This window comes from Erithacus rubecula (assembly GCF_903797595.1).
Source record: "Erithacus rubecula genome assembly, chromosome: 6".
Taxonomy (NCBI): domain Eukaryota; kingdom Metazoa; phylum Chordata; class Aves; order Passeriformes; family Muscicapidae; genus Erithacus; species Erithacus rubecula.
Window position 1 is genome coordinate 27,048,560 of NC_136688.1, and position 21,075 is coordinate 27,069,634.

The following is a 21,075-nucleotide window of genomic DNA, read 5'->3' on the forward strand; positions in this document are numbered from 1 at the left end:
CCCATTTAATTTTTTGCCATTACTTGAAAATTCTCATTTCACCAATTTTGCCCCTTCGGCAAGGGGAAAAGTTCATTGCACATTCTATGTACTGCAACTTAAATATTCTAAACAAGCAGAAATGTGTCTTTCATACTAGAAAGGCCTGCAAAAATATTTCCATATACACAAAATATGGAGTCTTTGGGGAAAAAAAGCATAATAGCATTGCTTCCAGCTAAATGGTGTCTCTTTAAAGCTAAATTACTTTTTTAACAATTTTAAGTGCCTGTAATTTAGATTTTTCTTTACTAAATCACACCACCAAAATACAATCTATAACTGCCTATTGGCCTCTGTTTCACCTGCAATTCATGCTTAGATTACAGGATTCCAACCTTTACCCAAACACCCTTTGAGAAAGTCTATGAACCTGTGCCACTGTAAGAGAGCTGAACATTTTACAACCAAACCAAAATGCCTTTCACTCAGACAATTCCAATGTGCTAAGGAAGAAGCTGAAGGGTTTGGTTTTGGGGCATTTTCTTTTTTCCAAGAGATTCATATACTTGTTGCTTCATTGCTTCAATATATATTAGTCTACACTAATAACTCCTCTGAAGAGCAAAGTCTTGCTTTCTCACAAGTTTCCAACACAACTGTGTCCCCACAAAAGTGATGGTTCTTTATCATTACTATTTTTCATTATATTCCAGCATTGTTATTGACAAAAATGGCTAGGATCAGACTAAATGCTTGCTAGCCACCTACAGTCAGCTGACAAACTACATGTTTCTCTGACACAACTCTTGCCAAGATAAGGACTCCAGGGTCAGAACATGGGTAGAGAAATTTCAAACTTCCCCCATTGATTTATGCCCCCAGCATATTTTTTGAACCTACTGAATTTTTTTTTTTTTTTTTTTAAATACAAAAAGTTAGAAACCAGAGTTCTGGAAGAATTTCACTCACTGCTCTTTTTCAGGATGGCTCATTTAAATCAACTGCACCACCCAAGGATGCAATGGATAGCAGAGCAGCCATTTACAGGTCTGCTGCTGGAGTGCAGTGTCCTTGGAAAGACTAAGCAAGTCTTTCCACCACACCTCCAACAAGTTTCCAACCAAATTCCAAGTCTGTCATCCACAGCTGCCAGAAACACCTCCTCAGATTAACCACTCAGAAATTACTTTTCTGTTGCAAAAAGAGCTGGGTGCATGTTCAAAAAAAAAAAAAAAAAAAAAAAAAAAAAAAAAAAAAAAAAAAAAAGATGGGGAGAGGAACAAAAACTCAGTAATTTTTCACGGATGGAGATGATGGAGATGATAGACACCAACTGCAAATTTGGTAAAAACACAATCAAGGAAAAAACCAGTGCAAATTCTTTTTTTAAAAGCCAACAAAATAAACGAATACAACTAGCCCAAACTACCTACTTTAAGACTTTTTCTTCCTCCTGTTTTAAAGACAGACCTGATTCTCTCATGTTTAGTTATTGATATGGAAGGCCTTATAAAAGAAATAGTAATTTCCACTTTCCAAACAAACCTTACAGACAGGGACCTGATCCAAGAAAATTCCACGTCTCAAGCAGAACCTGTGAATCTACACTGTGGTCACTGCTATGCTGCCCAGCACCCACCTGGGTGTCCTTTTGGGTCACCCTTTGAGATCTCTCAAAAACATTTACTATAGACATTTAAACACACATTTTAAAACTATTTACCAGACCAATCTTACTGCAGAAAAACTGTTGTTCAAATGAGCTGGAGAGTTTCCTTGGTATTACAACCAAAGCATATTGCACAAAACATCACAAAACATTCTAATTACATTTAACAACAGTGCTGCTAAAACAAGCTCTTCACCCCAGGAACACACATTAATCTATGCAGAAACTAAACATGCCACAAGCACAGGAGTTTCATTTGGAGAGAAATTTAAGATTTCAGCCCCTACCTTTCTTTAAAAGCACACACAAGGAAAATAAACCTGTATGACAAATATAAACCCAAGCTCCATTTCAGCAATATTCTGACTAATACTTGAAACCTTTAAATGTCACTTCTGACCATTATGCAAACCATTCTAATGAATTAATACTACATAAAATTAGTAACTAGGAACATCAAATCCATCTCCAGGCATGGGAAGACAGTAAGAGACAAAGCTGTATTTTGAAAACAAGGCACTGTCAGATCTGATATAACAAAGTGACCTTGGTTTCTACGTTGGGTACTGAAGAGCATGCATTAGAAAAAGAACCTACTTAGGGATGAAAAGGTAAAGGGAAAAAAATTAACCAGACCTCACTGTGCAAATCCAAGTCCCAGAAAAACTACTCTGTACACAGTGTAATTGGAGATATTAATATTCCAAATCACTTGCTTTCAGGCAAGGATTTGCCCTTAGTAAGCTCGGTCTCACTTCTAAGGGCAGGCTGGGACAAGAGCCAAGCCAGCCTCAGACAGCACTAACACAATCCCTGCAGCTGAAACAGGGAAGGTGGGAAGGGAAGATGTTGGGTCGTGGGATCAGCACAGGTCCTTTTCTAAACGTGCTTTTGGTCTGTCTCAAAACTGAGTTTTTATGAGAATTTGGGAAGTCAGACTGCCTTGGAATGAACCAACAGGTGTAGACATCTCTCTTACCTGCACAAAGGTATAAAATGAAGAATTGTAGGGTAACGCTAATGAGAGTATCTAACCAACACTTGGAACCATAAAGCTTCATAAAGCTTCATAAAGCTTCATAAAGCTTCATAAAGCTTCATAAAGCTTCATAAAGCTTCATAAAGCTTCCTGAAGACAGGCAGAAAGTAGTCTCTAATAAGGCTTTTTATATAGACAAACTCCCCTTTTCACTGTTCTGTCATGTTTTATAACTTTAAAAAACCCACAAGCCTGAAAATAACTTACTAGACATTAAACCTAAAATTAAAAAGGCAACACCTTTTTCTTTATGCTGACCTGACAAAAAAGGTGAACAAACAAATAAAAATCTTTAAAAAAATAATAATAAAATCTACAACATTTATTACACTGTATTCCAGGATATCACTAAATAGCAGCCAAGGGTCCAAAGAATACTTTTCATAATGAATCAAAATGCAGTGTGAACAGAAGCCATTAGAAACCCAAGGGAATAAGAAATATTTATGAACGTGGATATCTCAGAGCAAGCCTAAGTATCCAATCCTTACATCACTCCTCACTGCTCCTTATCTATTCACAGCAGTCTCTACAGCATTCTGTAGAATATTCTACAGTACCTGTAGAATATTCAAACACTCAGTTATGAGTTAGGTACTACACAAAGGCAAACCTCCTTCCTCTGGTTCCAGAACAGGCAGCAGCTTTGAAAACAAGCTATGAAAAATTGGATGGGGAAGCTACTGGCATCCTACCACACCAACCCAGAGGCCAGATAACTCTGATATAACCCCTCTGTCCCACACCATCCAAAAGTCACTTTAGTCTCTTTAGCCCCATGACAAAAGAAAGCTCTGGATTTTCCTAAACTGAGAGACAAAACTGAATTCCTAAGGCAACAATGCATGCAACATCAATGACTGAGCACATTTCATTGCCATTTTTTAAACTGGAGAAGAATACATCATACTCAACAATCCAGTTCTGAGCATCTGCATAGTAACACTCATGTCCATACTCAGGAAAATGGTTGGGGTTTTTTCTAAGATATCCATGTAGAAATCACACTATTTCTATTTCACTATTCAATATCAACCACAAGATTTGATTATCTAAGGAGATGGACAAACAAACTTTAGCCATTTACTTTCGAAAAAGTAATTTTGTGTTTTTAAAATGAATGAGTACTAAGGGAGACTAAGTCAAGTTCCACTTCATAATTACTCATTTCTATGAACATGTGTTGACATTTTTTAGCATATGGCCATTTTATTCTAAATGAGAATCTGAAGCTAAATTTCAAGTAAGTGACTTAAACTGTTTCCCAGCACTCATGCTTTTTAGTCTTATCTCTACCAGACATAGGATTGCAAGATTTCCTGATAACCACCCACTTGGAAGGGATAGCAAAACCAACACAAATTCAGAGATATTCTGCTGCTCTTACTTTCCAAATGAGCATAGTTCCTAAAACAGCTCTACTGAACAGGCAAATAACTTGTTTTAAAGCACAAACAGGAAAGGAGGAAGGCATATATTCAATGTTGTACCACAACATTGTTACACCTGTTCCCAGTCACACAGGGCCCCTACAAAAGGGCTCCTTCCCTTAAGGATACATAGAAGCTGTTTTATCCTCATCACACCTTACTTCCTAGGGCTGATGCAGGCCTGTTCTGAACAGCCCTCCCACGAGCATTTCCCAACTATTGCCAACCACATTTACTTCCAGTTTCAGTGCAGCTCTCATTTAAAACCATTCCTAATAAGGAACACTTACTCACAGTTAAGAACAATAACTCACTATCACCAGAATCTGTTCATCATAAGATAAAGCATGAGAATATTAAATGCAATACCATTCACAAAACTGACGAGAAAGGATGGCAATCCACAAGTGTAAACAACCACAGGACATCCTTTCCATAAGGAAGCCAAGACACAAACAAGTTACACAACACATTTTACAGAACACAACGTTTAGAGAAGGAATACAATAAATCTTTCATGGAGTATAGGAAGCAAAACAAAATAACAAACAGGAATATAAAGAAAATAATTAATTCAAGATGCAGAAAACGATGTTTTGAAAGCAATTACAATTTTGATCCTATTTCTTTTATGTTACTTTTACTTGAATACATCCTTCCAAAAATACACTATAATCAGCATAAAATAGGAGAGCTTTCATGCAAATATACTGTCTATCACTATTTTAAAATTTAAAACTTTTTTTTTTACTTTAATTTCATAGGCCTGGTCAGACAATAGAGTGCTGTCTTACAAATTTTTCTGTATCAAAAAAATATAGCAACTCATCCGAGTTCTCTGCATTTTGGAAATAGTGACAGATACAGAAAAGAAGTTGATGAAACAAAACTGTAAAAAATGTTCAGACTGTTTTTATAAAGGAGAAAAAGTAAGTAAGGAAGGGAGGCGGACAAAAAGTTATTCAGAATTGGGAAGCTTTTCTAAAAAGATTTTATAACACAGAAACTAATTAGGCTAAACTTTTATATATCTAGATTACTTTATATTAAGATGATACACAAAAGCAAGTTTCAACAGCACCATCAACAGTGAAATACTGAAATACTAAAATTGCACTACTTGGTTGGAACCATCCAACACTGCACTGACTGACAGAAGAGGCAGTGTCTCAGCCACACAACCTCAATCCTCCCTTGTGTCCACATCAAGCTGAATAACTTTGCTGCTCTGGCTGAGAAGCAAAAAATAAACCAAAAAGTCAAAACCAAAAAATCTGTGCAGATCCATAAGCTTCAGTGATTCTACAGTCTATGCCCATCAATTACTACTATTGCAAGAAAGTTAATTTGAATGCTTCAGCACAAAGAAATTATGTAGCAGCAGGGCAATAAACCTGGGCTTAGCTTTTGCTGAAACCGAAGCCACACAGGACATTCCCCAACTGTGGGGACTGTGGGAGTTGAATTCTGAACAAGATGCACCTTTAAAGAACATCTGGAATAAGTCAACTTATAAGTCAACTTATCACAAAGATTAATTCTCATTTTCAATTCAGGTTTTACACTTAATTTTAGGACTCCTCACCAAATTTCAGCTGAATTATTTTCTTGCTCATAATTCCAGAGAAATGCATTTCCATTAGGGAAATCACAGAACATGCTGAGTTGGAAGGGTCCCACAAGGATCATTGAGTCCAGCTCCTGGCCCTGCACAGAACACCCCAAGAGTCACACCCTGTGCCTGAGAGCATTGCCCAAATGCTTCTTGGACTCTGTAACATTTAGAGCTGTGACCACTGCCCTGGGGAGCCTGTTCCAGTGCCCAGCCACCCTCTGGGTGAAAAACCTTTTCCTGATATCCAACCTAAACCTTTCCTGATATAGCTGCAGGTCCTTCCTTCACGTCCTCCCACTGGTGGTCACCAGAGAGAAGAGATCAGTGTCTGCCCCTCCTCTTCCCCTCACAAACTAAATCCATATTAGACAACTATACATCTATTAGACAACTATGGAAGAAAACAGGGCATTTACTGAAAACATCACATTCTTAAAATTCTCAAATCCCACTGCATTCGTGAAAAAAAAATATTTGCCCTTCACTCTGTCTTCTCTGCTCACAAAATGTAACTTATACAATTATCACAAAACTTCAGGACTAAGAACACAGTGACTTTTCCACTTTTCCCTCTTGAGATAGCAAGCCAAACTCTGAATTGCAAAGCATCTAATACCTCTATAATTCCTCTTAAATATAGTTGCTAAAGCTTTCCAAATTTTCTGCTTACTCAGAACACTACCAAAATGGTTAATCTTGTTCTCTTTTAGAAAGAAACCACCCATAAATTTCAAAATATTTCCAACGTGAAAAAACATCTTACAACTGTTGTTTTTTATTTTGTACCATTTCTATAGTGAAAGACTAACTTATTAATTTATTTTTTTAAAATAACAGACTGATATTGGGGTTTTTTTTTCCTTCTACTTTCTGTGGTTTAATCCTGGCATCAAAAAATTTCATCCAAAGGATGGCATTCATGCTGCCAACACACATACAGCTTTTGGCAGGCTACAGAGAAGTCAGTGCTTCTCACAGAGCAGCTCTGTGCTGTATAGAGGCTGATGCCAGTAAAATATTAGCCCAAACTGAAGTCTATAATATAAAATATATGAAAGCATCGGCATCCATACTCCAAAAATTCATTTCTCTTGATGAGTAACAAAGTCTTTAAAGGCCTTATAACTAAAAATAAGCAAATGAAGTAGAGAGTTTGTATCTACAATACTGGGGAAAAAGAAATCCCTAAATAGCAGAGAAAATAAAAAAGCACACATGGGACAGCACAAGCAAAGATAGCCTAAAGACTGCAATGCACGATATTACTCTCACATGCCTTTAAGTAATTACTGCTTTCTATGCTCTTTGTCTGTCCTTTGACATTGGAAACAGATGAGGAATTGTATCTCAAGCAGAAAAATTGATTCATATGAAGGATAAAAAGAACAGCACTGAAGGTCTGCACATTAAATGCTTTCATTTATAAATACAGAGTAGGCAACAGAAGTTTTTCAGTTCAGCTCATCTTCTGCAGAGTTACACTCTCAGCAGCAGGGTATGGAAACATTAAATGAAACACAGTAAGAAATGTACTGTCTTCTATTTCCCAGTTCCTCAAAAGCTGATTCCCTGAAATCCAGTACTTTGACACAGCTGCAATCTTTACTCGTAGCTCAAGCTATTAGATGGACTTTGCCACTCAGATTTCTATGAGCAGATATTTTCAGGAACTAATGGACTTGTTCAATCAAATAGATTAATTAACTAGCCAGGAAAGTAAATAACCTTTATAGCAACCATATGCAGCAACTCTTCCGGACTACAAAGACCACAAGCACTCTGAAACATGCATATATCCATAGATAAAATACATAGTCATGTACACCTATAATAATATATACTTGGTAATAATGTAGAAGCAGGTCTTAGCAGAATGTTTAATACATGAACCATTCTAATGTCATTTTGCATCACTTCTTGCTCCTATCATTTTTTTTCCAGAAATTGGCAAAAAAACACTCCACAAAAACACCCCAACACATTCGCTTTGTTAAATGAACTCTGATGTTTTAAATTCATACCAGATTTTTATGCACCTGTAAGCTGACCGAATAGGGATCAAACTATTTGGCTTCTAAAGATCATCTACTCCTGCTCTATCCTACAAAGTAAAAAAAAAAATTACCATACAAAACACAGGCCTGTGCTACCCACAAAGAGAAGGCAGAGAGTTATAAACTAGAGCAATAAATAAAAGCTCAAAGCATATGTTCATGGTCACCACAATCATACCACACACAAAACCAGCCTTCTGCTCATTATCCATGTAGAACTCTCATCAAGTTAAAATTTCATAGCACGAGTATCTGTATTTCCATACAATATTTGCACACAATTATTCTATGGCATCGAGTAGACTTAAAAGGTCATAACACTTAATGAGATCATCTTTATGGTTATGGGTTATCTTTTTTTTTTTAAAGTAGTGAAAAGCCATTTTTTTCACAGAAAGAGAAGTAATAGAACTCAGTTCATGTAATACTTCACAAGTCTTGTGTTTGGCATTTTGCAACACCAGAGCCCAACCAGAAATTTACTTTTATGTGTTATCTAGATGTCTCAGAGAAATAATTCTAAAGACAGACTAGGAATATTCTGACCATCTTCCCCTTACCATCCAAAATGCAACATGGTACCTTTCAAATAATCCCAAAATCTAGTGTAAATGATTATTTCACATTACTATACTGGCTCTCAAATCCTGCCTGCTAGATACCTCTCTACATAGTACATCTCTGACTGTCAGACAGCCACTGGAATACTGACAGGTCTAAAAGACACCTGTGTATTTGCAGTACATCGATTTACCCAGCCAGCGAGGGGGCAAGGAAGAAAGTTCAGGGAAGGCAGAACCCTGGGACACTTCCCCAGCACCTGAGCACAGGGAACAGGCACAAAGAGCTGCCCCAGCTCTATCTCAGTACTACGTACACAGTAAAACTTCACTGGAATCACACTTGCTATTCATCAGTTTAAAGTGTTCCAATAAAAGAACCTATTAAGGAAAGCTGAGATTTACAGTTCTTATTCCTTTCAAAAACGTCATTAAACAGCTTCTTATTACACAGCAACAATAAGGAACTGTTTACAAATCAAAAATGTACCTTTGTAAGCATAGCAAACAAGTCAGGGTGTGGTTGCCTCGAAATTGGCAGGGAACATGTGTATGTCAAATATTTCCAGTTCTACCGTGAGGCAGTTTTGGTTTAGGACAGCATAAAGCAACAGGTTAAAACGCATTCAGAGTTCTCATGCCATTGCCACAACTATAAGGTGTGCCTTTTGGCTCTTCTAGAGATACTCTTTACTATTCACCTCACTTTGCTTGCCTGTTCAAAGTAAAACATCCATCATTTCTTTACCACATGATATGTAGTAAAGCACCCTGACTTCCACAAAGAGAAGTTCAAGCATTTAGGATTTGCTGAAGAGACAATTAGCACAAAAAATCTAAGAAAGATCTCAGTATTATGTGGTGCAACACAGCTGGTAAGTTCAGCAACATACAGGGAATTTTAGGAGAATACTAAGATCTCTCATCGAAGGGTTTTCAAGAAAACAAACCCTCACAGGATGAGAGCAACAAATTACTTGCAAATTACAACTGATCAACAAATACGAAGTGGGAGAAAAGCAGAAGCAGTGAGATTTCTTAAATGGTGAACCCAGTAATTAGAAAAGAAGGGAAGAGGATGATGCACTGATAACCTTCCACAAAGATATACACTTTCACCTATACTTATAAATATTAATTAAACTGACAGCTATACAAGCATTCACAAAGTTTGTAAAGCCAAAAAGATTTATATCCAGTCTGAACAATCTTGTCTGAAAGTCACTGTGGATAGTCACAGAAGGTTTGGACAGCAACTGGTTGATTGTGAAATAAAACCTTAGATGAAATCCATTACCCATAAATGCAATAGAATGGAAAAACAACCTCAAGTGGTAACAACTGATATAGTTTAGAAGGGAAAATAAAAACCATTGCTCTGTACAACCTACCACAGTTATTTTTCTGACTACTGTTTGCCATTCACATTGTTCAAAAAGACAGAGGGACAAGAGAAAAAGTGACAAACAGATATAGCATGTCTTCCATACAAAAATTATGGATAATTATGGCCTTGAGGCATTAAAAAGCTAAAATCAGCAATATAAGCAGGAAAGAGTTATCCACTGTATACAAGGATTGGTGAAATCTCAGTAAGATAACTAGACTTTAGGAATTTAAGAGCAATTTTTTTCCCTATAATATATAATTGTTATCACAGGACAACATCAAAATCATAATTATAGTTTGATTCAAGAAGTGAATCCACAAATATCAAGCACATTTTAACATAACACCCTAAATCTGTCACCTCCAATGCTGGCAGGCCTTAAACTAGTAGAACACTCTAAAAACTGCTTGTAGCATCTTATATATGGCTTGTAATAACCTCTTACAATTTTCCTTTTATATTATTTGAAAAAAATTGGGGGGTGGTGGGATGTTACATACACCCTGCAGTGTTTAAGGCTTATATTTAAACCCTCAAAACTGATACATGTAAAACAGTATTGATTAGTAGGTATCTAAGTCACTCTCAAAATATTAAAAGAATCATTGTTCTCTCATTTTGCAGTAGGAAAATGCAGCATTTCCTGAATGTTATATCAACCCAAAGCTTTCTAGATACCATTTGGAACAGAAAGGAAAGGAGAATGTCACAGGGTGACAAATTAATCATCTGAAACTACAGACTAGCACAACTGAACAAACTGCTTCATTAAGGAGACCCTAAAAAAACAATAATAAATCCCACACAATCCCATATCATCAGAAGATTCATGTCAGGTTGAAATATGCACATAACAGAAAAAAAAAGTCTTTAAAATAAGGCCTCTGATAGTAAAAAGTTAAGATTTTTTTCATGCACTTCAGAGCTCCTATTCAAACTTTGAAAACATCTCTTCTTTGTAAGCACATAATATAAGATTATGCAATTGCATTATGGCAGCCCCAAAATATTCTGTGCTGAAAACACTGAAGCATTTACAGGCAATGCTTGCCAAACAGTCATTCCACCAAAACCACGACTCAACCACTACTTGAGCTAAACTTGTTTGAACCAGATTGAAATATAGATGTATAGTATGTTCATGCTAAATTGCAAAACAAATTCCAGGAAAACAAAAATAACACACCTGTTGGAATACATTCACAGAAGCAATTTGCCATGCAGAGAGCTGCCAGTGACACCCAATACTACAGGTTTGAAAGAGATGGGGAAAAAATAGTTTACAAAATATAGGTTGCATAACAGGAACATACAGAAAATTCATAAATACCTCAGATCACTGACACGGTATATGTGGGAACTGCACTGAGAACTGAAAGGAGCGACCCATTCCCAACAGGGAGAACAAAAAGGAAACCAAGGGATCTGTCACCTATAGATTTCAAGTATGGTTTAAAACATAACTAGCTTATTCTCATCTAACAGCTGTGTATTTTGTATTGAGGATATAAAATCAAAAGAAATACAGGAGAATTGTTGTGGCTGTGAATTCTCTTAGAATGAGACAGCAGCTGCACTATACTCCCAAAGTTGCATTTGTTACAAGCTGTGTTCTTCCTGGTTCACAGATAAAAGCTATATCAGCTCTTTAAAAACACATTTCTGAAGCTTTCCTGAATGAAGCTTCACCAGCCTTCAGAGAAGGCAACATATAGAAAAACCTAAAGTTACAATGCTACTTTTAGGATGTGACTTCATGGGCAAATTTTTGGTGCAGCTAATTGCTTCTCAATTTTAGGTATGGGGTGGAAAAGGACAGAGACAGCAGCATGAGCCCATGACCTGTGCAGCAGTGACATTACATGGGAGAGGGGCCCAGAAGCAAAATCCAGCACTAAGAGAGGCCAGTCATAATGCAGTTCCTGGTGTAAGTCTGACACATAAGGCATCCAGTCCACCATGAATTATACTAGGTTATATTGCAAGTCCTTTCCTAGGCTGCCAAACAAAATTTTTAGAGACATCTCTCAATATCAGAATTTCAAAGGAGAGTGAAGGAAATTCCTGTCCCCCTCAAAAACCTGCACTTAAGCACATTTCAGTTTTCGGTGCTTTTATAAGCTTAGAGCTTTCAAATTAGAAATTAAAAAACATCAAAACCAGTAAAACAAAAGCTCCCTGCTCCATTCTGTCTTAACCATGCAGGTCTCCTGTGGACATGTAAGAATTTAAGCTCACTTAACATTCAGAAAAGAGGGTCTATGACACACCATAGGTTAACAGGCTATCTCTGTATAATTTAGCTGAGGTAGCAACTATATAAGAAATTTCTAAAATTCACAAAACACCCTTCTATCACAAACAGTCAAAGACAAAGTCTAAACCATTCTCAGGAAAAATAACTGAACTCATTACACTGAGGAGCCTTCCTAAATACTTCTCAAAAGATAACATTAGCAAAAAAAGTTATTAACATCTTCAATAATTTTCTAACCTGCAAGGAACAAACAGGACCTCAACTATTGTTAGCTTATCTATAACACTACCCTATGTCTAAACCACCTTGGCTCTTTTCTCAGCTGCCTTTAAGAAACACGAAGAAAAGAAATCTACCTTCACACAGGTAAATTCCCCTTATGTCACTCATCTCAAACACAGACACTCTTCACATTTAAAAAGAAAAATTGAGCCAAATCCATGTTAGCATTGCACTGCAGAAATTAAATTTTCTTTAGTAGAAATACAAGAGGTTCAAAGTAAAAGCCACTGTACTAAGACAGTTTTGCCACAGAATGATTCTGTCCATCAAAATCTAAATTCCTAAAATATTGTTTAAAAAGTTATTCTACGTTCATTAACAATTAGAACAAAAGGTCAGAAATTGTTACACTGAACAGTCTACAGCTATGCAGCTGAAGAAGTGAAGAGAAACTAACACAGAAAAATCCAGATATAGTTTAACTACACACTGTGAAACAGACCTTCAAAAGAAACAGAAGGTTTCTTTCTCAGCCCACTTCTGTTCCATCTTCTTCACAATGTGAGCTTTCTACTGCATGCCAAAAATTATCAGGCAAAACTTAATATCTGACAGGAAAAAAAGTTTTTAAAATTCAAATTAAATATATTTCAGAGTATTTCAATCTTAAAGCAACTCCCCAATTTTATTCCTGAGCAACAATCATGAACTTAATATATTAAACCTCATTTAAAAACTGCTTCCCCCAAGCTCCAAGGTCAACATGACACTTTTGTTACATTTCAAAACAAACAGTTGCCAAAACTTCAGCTTTTTTCCCCTCAACATTGTTCTGCCACTATATCTCGATATTGTGCAAAGCACTCTGTATATACCATTTTTCAGGTTTAACTGCTCAAAATAATGGTATTTTGCCTTATAATGAAATAGGGACAGATTGATTGTCTCTATCCTTCATAACTTCTTCTGTTTTTTCCATTTATGTAGCAAGAAGTGGCATGTTCTGCTTCACAGTAGGCAGATAGCCACAAGAGTTTTATGCAAGATAAGGCAATTCTTACCCTGCTCATCAATTCCTTTAGATAACGGTTCTAAAAAGTTCACAAAAATCTTCAGATTTTTATTTCTGTCAGAATCAACATCTGTTTAAGTCCAAAGAATAATTGTCATCTAAAATGCATTGAAAGTAGATCTGATGGCAACAGCATCATGACAGAGACACACAACAAAAAAATCCCCCTTTCCCCCCAAAATAAGCATTCTAAACTCATTCTCTTGTTTTGTAAAAGCCTTACCAAGCAGAATTTGAGTTACACTTGCAGCCATATAAGCAATTCACAGAGCAAACTGATAAACTGAGTAAGACTACATGGCAAGTTCAATTATAGATGCACCATATGCCTCCATCATCCACTAGGTACACAATAAAATCAATTTGTGCAATTTGTTCAAAACACAAAAAGCCCTTTTGGCAAGATCACCCTTCAGCTAAACCAACAGTTTGAAGACTTGCCTGCTGTGAGCATCACTTGTTCACTCCACACTATTGCAGAGCACTTTAAACAAGACACGAGTTGCATGGCTCGGCTACAGGAACAGATCCATGAAGTACATTGGACAATTTGCCAGATGCATATGTTTATCAGAAGAAATAACCAGTGAGTTTTGTTTGGTGGGGATTTTTTTTTTCTAATTAACCTTCCTCAGATACTTAAGGTGACCTTTACCAAAGCCTCTCAGCAGGGTATAGCTGAGAGGATGTACAGAGTTACTACCAAGTTTTGTAACTCTGTTCTCAATTTACCTCTGGCTTTACACACAGGTCAGAGCTGCAAATTAGTAAATTCTAAAAATGAAATATTTAAGTCCCACCAAATGTATACATCAAGAAGATTCTTACATACACCTTCACTGAAAGACACTATCACAAAATACAAAAAATTAAAACATTGGTAACAATCATTATTAGCCTCAATATAAAAACACAGAAATCTAATTTTACCTTGAGCACATATTCCAATATCAGTTTTTACTTCTTTTTGTAAGCTGGAGTTAAGGGTTATCCTTCATGGTAGACATGGTGATCAGTAGAGTCACACCAAAAAGCATTATGCCAAGTCAGCACCATTTTTTCCTTGTAAAGACACTCAAACAGAATATAACCTGGTACAAGTTCAACAGCAGTACACCTCTCCTGACCATTTTCTCTCCTCTTCCAGTGGTCATTAGCCAGTTGTTCAGCTAATTACTGTTTGATCTACTACTTAGTGTTGCTGCAATTATGCAAAGCAGAGTTTAGCTTTCAAGAACAGTCTCCATTTTATCTACTAAAACACATGAAAACCAAGACTAATCAAGCGAGTACTTTATCATTTATTCTCCCACCAGTGAAAAGGAAAGGCTCCTCAAAAATATGAAGCCTGTTAATTGAAGCAATTCTTAGGCAACTTTTCAAAAGCATCAGCTGGGGGAGGGAAATTAATAAATAAATAGAAGTCAGCAATGCTGACTACCTGCCCACTGAGCATTCAACTGCCTTTGCAGAGAAGTATTAATGCCCCACCAGTACACAATTTTTTCTGTTTGCTCAAATAAATTTAGATCAGTCTGATGAAGCCACAAGCAACCACAAATACAAATTTATGAACAAGTGCAAGAAGCTTGAAACACAAGCACCCCTTACAGTTTTATGTGTGATGTAGAGGGAAGGCATTCAGTACAACCCCAGCTAGTGCAGCACTTTCTGTGAAGGCCATGACCACCTAGGAGCCCCTCTTCTCCCAGCACTCCCTGACAGCACTGCACATGTCAGAGCAAGACACCCTGCACCTTCCACAAACACATCAGCACGGGAAGAGCAGCACCACCACTCTGTATGACTGATAAGATAGGAAAGGTCTTTTACAAGGCATTTCTCTTTCTTTCCTGTCAGCTTTTTGGGAAACAGAGTGGTGTTCTATGAGGCTTTTTTTAAAGGTGTGGAAATCAAAAACTAAAACATATTTGTATAGAATAGGTTATTTCTTAGATTTCACCAGTTGGTAAGACAGGGACTAACAAAAAAATCTGGCATTCACCTTGGCCACAGCTGCTTTAAAGCAGGTTCACCTTTGATAATTAAACTCACATTTGGTATATACTATAAGCCAAGTACAACCAGCAAGGTCTTCAGAGTCAACCTTCTCAGCAAAAGCCAAAATGAGCCATTAACTCTCACATTCCAGTCAAGACATACTCTAAATGCTTATCTGGTGTAGATCACTGTCTTAGAAGAAAACAATGACAGAAAGCAGTTTTAGAATAATTCCCCCACACAGGCAAACCTCCCTCTCCAGCTAAAGACTGCCTTAGGCTACAAATCAAAATTTGCAGCCACATTTCTGCCACGGAAAAAATACACTTTTTAATGGAGGAAAAAAGCTTAATAATGCACTTTATGGAAAAGAAAAAAATTAATTCAAGTTCACTATATCCCAATTTTCTTCAGCTTATCCATTCAACATGTAATTCCATATACAGAACAGTTCACACATAAAGGCAACTCAAGTCTGAAGTAACAATTTCCCTTCCTCTTATTTTTGTACCCAATTCCTCAGCATTTCTATTTCAAGACTCTTATTTCCAAGACACCAAACAGACTTCCACCCAGAAACAATAACATCTCTATAGTTTCCCTACAATAATCCCCCTGCAAAGCCACCTCTATTTCTCTCAAGGCAGAGACTCCCCACCCTAAAATACAACCTTACTTTCTCCTGAAATGTTCACAAATTATACATACACAGCAAAAGTTAAGCTCCTACATGTCTGGCAAGGTTTAGCTGACCTATATCTACTACAAATAATATTTCAACAGTAAGGTTGAAAAAGTTGTTTAGAACTTAGAAGTTTTTAGAAGTTGTTCTACAAAGAACAAGCTGCAGTTTGGAAAGTCCATGCCTGTGACTACAGAAAGCGAGCTGCAGGTGCATTATGAAATTATTTCATCCTTTATAAGTGATTAAAAATATTAAACCTTCTTCATGGAAATAAAACTCTTAGAGGTAGAAAACTCGAGTGAGTTGAATCTCCATGTGACAATCCACATAATTTCATGGCAGATTAAATAAATCATTTAAATAATTCAAGAAGCACAAAGTCTTTCAAATAGGCACTGTTTACATTTTTATCGCATCTGTGTCCACTGATCAAATTAACAGAAAAAAGTAACACTGGCAAGCTAACAAGAGTGTCTCAATTAGATATAATTATGCCTGATAAATCTTTTCCCATGAGGTGTAAGGCAAGACAGCTGTGACAAGCACAGGCTGCAAACTGATTTGTCCTTATGCCTTGAAACACTATGTGCTATCTTTTAAATGAAGCAAGTGATCCAACCTGCTGAGATCCATGGGCACAAGAGCTGCAGTTGCCAGAAAATAACATTGTGCAGGTGCCAGCAAGTTTTAGTTAGTCTTTAGTAAAAATCAAAGTTATATGACTAAGAATATTAGCATAGGAGGTCTGAACCAACACCAAGAATCCAGTTTCTGGATGACTTGGACTCTGCACCAAGAGAGCTCTAAGGCTGATTGCTTCTGCTCTGGCACCATCATGCAGCCTGTTAGACACCACAAGCAATATGATAAAACATACAAGTAGCAAGGGCAAAGCATCCTTTTTCACTTGTCCATGTGAAAGACTGATTTGCATTGGACAAAAATATCTTTACTGTCTTTTCTCTGTTCCCTGCCACTATTTCATTTCCCTACTGTTACTGAGAATGCTCACTTTCTCTCCATAAGCATTTATTCTTGCATGACTTTCACTGACTTAGACACATTAAATATGGTGCAAAGTACATCCCTGCATGTGGATCAAACAAACTGTAATTCATAAACTAGAAGCTGACACCAAAAATAAAGAAGTCATAAAACTACTTTTTCACTCCAAGTCAGACAACCACTACAGTTTGCTTGATGCCTAGCTTGAAGAAATGCAATATAACATGTCACACAAGGCAAAATGCATCAGTAGGATAACTGATGTGCAACTACTACCAGTTCAATTTAGACAGAAAAAAGCTTCAAAGAGCAGATTAATTTATTATATCTGCAGCTGCATGAAACAAGCTGGCTATGAATTAGAAAGTCTACTTCAAGCTAAACAATGTAAAAAACTCTGAAAACAGTAATATAGTAAAACATTATTCAAACCAAGGCTCCTCATGCATCTAAGAATAAAAACAGACATTTCTGAAAATGTACGATCTCAAGTCCTAGATAAGAGCAAGTTAAAAATATCTGCCTTGAAGTGTTTGTTGGTGCCCTGTCTAAACCCAGAAGTGACATTGACTGTTACTCAGCACTAGTGAGATCCCAGCTAAATGAGTATGTTCAGTTTTAGCCTGCCCAGTGTAACAAAGAGGGGCTAAAGAAAGTTCAGAGACCATCAAGCTATTTGGTGTCTGAAGTACACTAGAACAGGGACAGGCTGAGATACCTGCACTTGTTACTCTGGAGAAGACTTGGGGGGATCATCTTGTTTTCTGCACCTATATAAAGGGAGATTACAGTGAAGACTAAGTTAAAGTCACTATCACTGTAAGTTACTGAAATTCAATAATCAGGGCAAGGAAAGAATTCCTTTGTAGCAAAAGGTCTAAGACTTTGGTGGCACATGAAACACTAAAAGAAATATCCCTTCCTCTTCCATAATATTGTTGATAAACGCTACTATTGGGGGAAAAATATCAAAAAACAGAAACACTTAAATGGAATCTCTACTAAATTAATAAGAAAATTTTAAAACCTGCCATAGTTCAAAACAAAAATAAATCACCTTAAGCTATGTCCTAAACACATATTTTGCCAAAAACCTCCCAACATTATCACAGTTGAATCTCTTCACCCTGCACTTCTGGACACCATAGATTCAGACATATTCTGCAGCACCCAAAACACTACTTATGAAACCCAGCATCTCCTATTCTGTAGAAAACTGACCTCAGATGCTTTGTTAATTTTTAAAGAAATACACTTAGCCACAAAAAGAAATGTCAAAAGACTTTAAAAGAGCACCATTCATGTCTTGAAACAAAGAACGGCTCATAATAGAATCAGGTCAAATATCAAGAATTGGAACATGTAAATGTCTTCAGAAGGAGATTCAATGTCCAAGCAACATCTAATAGGACACATCCAAACAGAACATTTATGATCCCATTAAAATCTTTTCTTCTAATGGCCCCTTCTTTTCTTTAGCATTCTTCAGATAAAAAGATTTGTGGCTTCATATCTATCAAAAAGATTAAAGAGAATTCAAGACAGAATCTGCTTCACTAAGACTGAATTATTTTTTCTCTTTTACAAAATTAGAAATGGGCTTTGGGTTCAGCATAACACTAAGAATGGATGATGAACAAAAAGATAAACACAATGCCAATCACTTTACCATGTCTGAAAGCATCCATTGAGAACTTCACACAACAGTGGCTGCACAATGCATGCAAAGACCAACCCTTCTATAACCATTCAAACACTGAATACAACCAGTTATTTGTTAGTGTACTTTACAGCTTTTGTTGTATCTTTCTCAAATATTTGTAAAGATAAAGTTGTCAGGAAGTTACAGGAGACAAAATACTGGTTTCATAAGCATTTACAGCAAATCTTTGCACTATTACATCACCAAACATGACAAATTTGGTCCAAATGAGATTCAGGCACATGCTCAAACTTTATCAAGTGTGGCAGAACATGATGCCAAACTAGTATCAGTCATAGGGAAGCTCATTAGATCTAATTCAGTATAAAATCATAGTGGTCTAAATAATGAATGTGCAATGCAAATAAGTCATGCTGTTACCTGGTAAGAATTTTGATTTTATTTAAGCCAACAGAATTTAAGAGATTGATACTTTATATATAACCACTGTACTTTTGACACAGTACTGTGAGTCCTAAAGTCCTGCTTCTGGCATCACTGAACAAGTGTTCTAACTTTGTAACCTTAAATTTGGATATATATTATTACATACTCTTTACACCAACTTACATGGCTTTGTGTGCTATTGATCTTTCCTCCTTTTACTTAGAATGAACTTAAATGCATTCTGCATTGCAGGACTTCTTCAACCCAGTGTTGATTAATGCTGAATGCCTGAAAAAGGATCAGGCTGACAGATACTGTCTCCCAAACTGCAAAACCATTATGGCAACCACAAACAGAAGTTACCCTAGAAGATCTGTGAATCACCATCATTTAGTGTTAGGCCATGCTAACAGTCAGTACAAATGAAGAAACAAGTATTCTCAACTCTAGAAGGAAAGAGGGATCCAAGATTTCTAATCTCAGGAGCAACAGAATGGAAGCAAGAGCCCACTGAGCCCAGACTGCACATTGCACAGCAGCTGCTGAGATATGAGAGGCAGAGAGCCTGGCTCCATTACTGCTCCCCACAGTGCCACTGTCCCAGACAACCAAAGTCAATATGCAACTTATTCAAAGATCCCACCTTCTGAGATGGATAAGCACTCAGTTTTGTATCTCTACAACAGGAGAAATCTCACATTGCAACCGATCTTCTAATCAATCCCAAGTTGAAAAATAAGTCATTACAAATTCTGCTTTACCTGCAGCCTAACTGTCCAACAATCAAAAGCATTACAAGTGCATAAGATTCAATCTTTCTAAGTCAGGATGTCCTTTTTGGATCCTGTCTCATACCACTTGTCCACTGACACTCAAAACAATTAGCTTCTGCATCCCCTGTCTAGGTACAAAATGAACCTGCTTAACTTCTCAATAGAACAGGGGGAAAAATTGAAGCAAGAAAAATGCTTAAGTTTTGGTCAGACAAGCAAAGGCAAGAATAAAACCATCTTTCAAACTCATCATACCACCTCTTCAACTAAGCCTTACAAGGCACTTGCCAGTAAAGCACAGACAGTCAGAAGGAAGTCAAAAGTGTCTGGTAAGAGTGAATTGGGAGAACAGTGGATGGGCAGCATCTCGTTTGTGTTTGTCCTCCTCTGACATTCACAGAACTTTGCAGGGTGAGCCTTAAAACACTCGTGCATCTCTGCAGCATAATGAAGAGATTCTTCTTGAAGAAAGGTAATATGAAAAAGCTCTTGGTAACCAGTATTTCAATTTTCAACAATAACACTGGAGGGGGGTGGTATTTCAAAATACTCCAGAGGGAAAAAGGCATTTCCCTGATACAAAGTGATTTCCTCTACCAAAAAAACCACAAAAGCTGCTCACACAGCAGCAGTGCTAACCATACTAGAGGGAAAGAAAGACTTCTCATAAGACATTTAGCTACAGAAACTATTGAGCAACCAAATACCACAAATACCACTACAGGCTCCTGCTACATTTTATCTTCTGCACGTTTCCCAGAAGGAGGACTTGACAGAAATCTATACAGAACAAGCAATTACACGAACTAACAAGGTCTTGGTACCTTCAAATCTCTCTCAGATTTGATATATAAAAACACACATACTGCAGCTGAAGTTCCTCCCATGAAACTGAATTCATCACACAGCTTCTCTGGCAGCTTAGAACACTCTTGTGTGTGCTACAGCTCTCACTACTGCTGGGACTCAATCTCACCCACTCAGTCTGCTTTTACAAGCCCTGTTGGACACTCTTAGGCATACAAGGAGCTAAACCAAAACCTAGAAAATTCAAAATATTTAGAAAGTTGGGGAGAAGAAAGAAGCTTTAAGGAAGAAATCAAACTGGAAGGAACACACAGATCATAACCACCCCAGCTGGTTTCCATGGTAAACCCAAAACTTTGGGGGCAACCTTGCCTCAAAGCTGTTATGGGAAATGCAGAACACAGCAACTGCAATCTCAGCAGTGA

At 37.0% G+C, this 21,075-nt stretch overlaps 1 protein-coding gene across 8 annotated transcripts in view; it reads right to left on the reverse strand.

Moving 5' to 3' along the window:
* Window positions 1–21,075, reverse strand: part of SIPA1L1 (signal induced proliferation associated 1 like 1) — a 198,056-nt gene that overhangs the window by 164,703 nt on the left and 12,278 nt on the right. For 5 of the 8 annotated variants that reach the window (XM_079309824.1, XM_079309826.1, XM_079309821.1 and 2 more), the window contains exon 1: window positions 7,757–7,836. The exons of 2 other annotated variants lie outside the window; for them this stretch is intronic. The gene's annotated coding sequence lies outside the window, so the exon portion shown is untranslated. Of the gene's footprint in view, window positions 1–7,756; window positions 7,837–21,075 lie in introns of those variants that run through there. One more of the 8 variants, XM_079309823.1, reaches the window with a different exon arrangement.